The 4,218-nt window shown below is 28.6% G+C and overlaps 1 non-coding gene across 1 annotated transcript; it reads left to right on the forward strand.

Annotated features, from left to right (window-relative positions):
- On the forward strand, window positions 1-107 carry LOC133820662 (small nucleolar RNA R71). The gene has a single exon (XR_009887065.1). It is a non-coding gene; the product is annotated as a small nucleolar RNA R71 (small nucleolar RNA).
- The last annotated feature ends 4,111 nt before the right edge of the window (window positions 108-4,218 follow it).

A 4,218-nucleotide genomic window follows, 5' to 3' on the forward strand; every position in this document is an offset into this window, starting at 1 on the left:
AAACCATGATGAGGATATTTTAATAATAAATCTTTAAATCTTTCCCAACATTCATAAAACTCTTCATTATCTTTTTGAAATAACTCGGAGATTTCTCTCCTTAGATTATCAGTTTTAGACATAGGAAAAAATTTCAGTAAGAATTTATTATAAAGTTGATCCCATGTAGTTATAGACCCCGTGGGAAGGGAATTTAACCAAGCTTTTGATTTGTCTTTTAATGAAAAAGGGAACAATCTTAGTTTGACCGACTCATTAGAAAAATTTTGAAATTTAAATGTTGAGCAAATTTCTAAGAAATCTTTGACATGCATGTAAGGATCCTCTCTATCTAACCCATAAAAAGATGGCAACAATTGAATGATTGCTGGTTTAAGCTCAAAATGAGTAGCAGAAGTTGTAGGTAAAACAATGCATGAAGGAGCATTAGATGAAATAGGTGCAATATATTCAAGCAAAGTTTTTTCATCAACAATATTAGCAATAGGTTCCATGATGCTCAAATTTTTACTAACACTTTCAATTTCAAACAAAGATAAACGTCTTTTTACTAATCGTTTTTTAGAGTTACGTTCCCAATGATGCATACAATTTTCACAAACAAGGCAACAAGGATAATCTCAAACAAGCAATTTTCTGATGTGGAAGATCAGTTAAAACCGCAACCACAGAGCATACTTAGAATTTTTAGAGATTTCACAACAATAATTCTTATGGTTTACTTGTCCCCAGGCCTATTTGATTCCACTTACTCGCGCACTACTAACAACTCCCCGAGATTAATTAGTAGAGGCGGATTGTGAATTTTTTGTTCAAATTTCCTTTAAGCAAAAATTGCTTATGGTGAAAGGACAAGATTTAGGTTTCTTTTTCTTTTTTTTTTCAAGTATTTTTCACAATATTACACTAAGATATTATAGAAGACAAAGAAAGATAAGGCAACAATTAAAAAAAGACTAAAATTTAGGCAAGAGTAGGGAGGCATAGAATGCCATCAACCATAACAAAATTAAGGTAAAAACTAGGAGGCACAAGTGCCATCAATTCAAACATAAGATAGAGGACTAGGAGGAAAAATTGCCATCAACTAGTAATTTGCGGAAATTAAATAACATAAAAATTACAACAAAATAAATAAAGAAAATTACAACAAAATTATAACAAAATTAGGAGGCACAAGTGCCATCGACTATAAAAATTAAAAGGATAGATAGGAGGCACAAGTGTCGTCACTAAAAAAAAACAATAAATATAGAAATATAAGTATATTTTTTTTTATGGGTGGTTGAACCATCCCAAATTTCTTTTTATCTTTTTTTTTTTAGTTTTTATAGATATATATTTTTTTAGTTTTTTTTAAGTGCAAAAATTAAAATAACTAGTAGAAGAATTTACTAACCTTGAGATAATTTTCGTTTCTGTTCTCTTGCAACTCCCCGGCAACGGCGCCAAAAACTTGATGGACCCAAAACGGCTATGTTTAAAAATTTATAAATCGCAAGCGCACGAATCGTTCATAAAGAATAGTGATCGTGTAAGCAAGGATGTCGAACCCAAAGGAGTTGTCTAAAATTGAAAAGAGAAAACTATTTTAAATCAAAAGTAATAAATTCTAACCTAGTTCCAAAGATTGATGAGTTTTAATATTATGAACATGAAATAAAAGATTGAAAAATAAAGCTATTTAAGAGAATAAAAATAAAGCAATAATGAGTTGAAAATAAGTGTTAAAAGAAAAGATTATTAAGATACTAGAATCCACAAAATGTAAGTTTAATAATATTTATTAGTATATTGATTCCCAAGTTTTAGTGATAGTTAAAATAATTTAAACTATCATTTTCCAAAAAGATTTATAATTTTAAGCACAAATTTCTTATAAAAAGTTAGGATTTTTCTTCACTTTTCAAATTTATAATTTCAAAGCATTTAGTGTAAATCAATCTAATGAAATAACAAATAAATCAATGAACATTAATTATAAGGCAAAACATAATATTTTTGTTCTAAGCATAGATGTGTACAATTTAATGACACATCTTACACAAAGAATATTATGTTTATGCACTAATGAAGAACAAATTGTAAATATGTTCTAACAATCTAAAATACAAGATATTTAAGATGAAAGAAATATATGAAGAAGAAAAATCCATAAACTTTGTTGTATTACAAGGGAAATCAACATACAACATAAATATTACCTAGTTACAAGTTGCTTCATCATGATCTTAATAATCTTATGAAAAAGATTAGAAGCACATAACTAGAGTAGAAATTACAAAATAAATGACATACATACTTGCAAAATGCTCTTGAAAAACCCAAATGGAAGAGAGAATGGTAGAGAGAAAATGGGAGAAAAAAGATGGTAACCAAAAATTAAGCACTCTAAAATGGTCTTGAAAGTCCATATTTATAGACAAAATGACATTATTAAAATAATCAATTTAAATTAAGTAAATTGATTAAATTAATAATAATATGGTAAATAGGGGTAAATTGTAGGAGTGATGATGATTTTGGGGTAAAAGTGTGTAGACAAGTGGGTAAAAAGGTGGCATTTTAGACAAGGGGACAATAAGCAAATTTATGGGCTCAAGAGGTGTTTGTACGGCAGTAACAGGCGGCTGGGAGGTTGGGCTTCGGTGGCAGCTGTTGGAGGCAAGTGATGGTTTGGAGTCCCAATTGGGCTGCTGGAAAATAGCAAAACTTGATGGCTGCTTGGGCCCGTACGGAAGGCTGGAGGATGGCTTGGACTTGGCTTCATGCATGCGGCTGGTTGAAGCTGGCCGAATGAAGGAGCTGGGCAATAATGCTAGGCGTTGGAGGCATTAGTGCATATGCTGAAGGAGGAATTGACTTGAGTTGGCTGGGCTGAATGGAGTTTCAGGGGGTGCCAGGCGTGGGCAAGCTTTCAGCGTGGGCTTGGGCCTTGGGCCAAGCTTGGGCTTGGCTGAACATATTTCAAAAATGCCATTTTCCACCTCTTTTTCAGCTCAAAAATGTCACTCTTTATCTTTATTTTTATTGCTTTTCAAGAGCAAATAAATTACAACAAATTCCTTATAAAACAAACATAAATTAAATTAAAACTAAATATTTTCAATAATAAAATATACAACAAAAGTTCCATGAAAATATTAATTAAAACTTAATTTACTTAAACATTTAAGCTCAAAATTGCATATTTTTACTCCTAACTTAACAATATTAATTTTAACTAATTAAACTATAACATTTTACAATAATATAAATATAAAAACACACAAAAATATATAAAATTAAAATAAGACTAATAAATTCAAAATTACTTAAAAACTTAATAAATCAATTAAAAACTCAAGAATTAAGCAACAATTAGCACATAAAATATGGTAAAATAACTCTAATTTTTAGAGTTATCAGTAGTAGGCATATTCATGCGTTGAAATATATTTTGATTACCATTTTGAAATTTTGAGTTAAATTTTTGCAAAATTCATGACAACAAAATCTTGGTGAGATAGTTTTTGCTAATTTTACTATTAGGAAGTAATTTTTTTAGAGTAATTTCATGCACAACCAAACATTGAAAAAAAAGTTGACACACACTCAATTGAGGAAAATCCTAAAGTTTAAAGATTTTAATTTTTGTGAAAAGTGAGAATGAGAAAACAACTTTGAAAACTTCTATTGATCATTTGAGTTGGCAAAATTAATTTTTGGGATTTAAAACATGACATTTACTATAGGGAATTTTTTTTTAAGAGCCTTTGTTGTATTTTATTGTAATTTTCCTTTTAATTTCTTGTAATTTTTTTTTCCTATGTTGTCTCTTGTCAAAAAAAAAAAATTATAAAAAAAAGAGAAAAGAAGAAATATATATAAAAAAAAAGAATGAAAAAAGGAAGAAAAAGAAAAGAACAAGAACAACATTTTTCATCTTCATCTTTTGTACTTTTTCATTTCTTAAAAAAAAAAATTGTCAACATTACTACATTTATTTTCAATTTATGTCATAAAAAACAGAAAAAGAAAAAAAAAGTTTTTGTATTGTTTATTTTTATCTAATTTTGTTTTGTTCTCTATTTTGGCTCTTGATATCATTTTGAAAAATCCCGAAGGTTCTTATGTCATTTAGATTCCAATTAATTGATTAGCCTATCTTTTGATCAATATTCGTTAACCTTGTTTGTCCTAAAATGATAACATCCATTTTTGAGTGTTAATTGACTA

Source organism: Humulus lupulus, chromosome 2 (genome assembly GCF_963169125.1).
Source record: "Humulus lupulus chromosome 2, drHumLupu1.1, whole genome shotgun sequence".
NCBI lineage: Eukaryota > Viridiplantae > Streptophyta > Magnoliopsida > Rosales > Cannabaceae > Humulus > Humulus lupulus.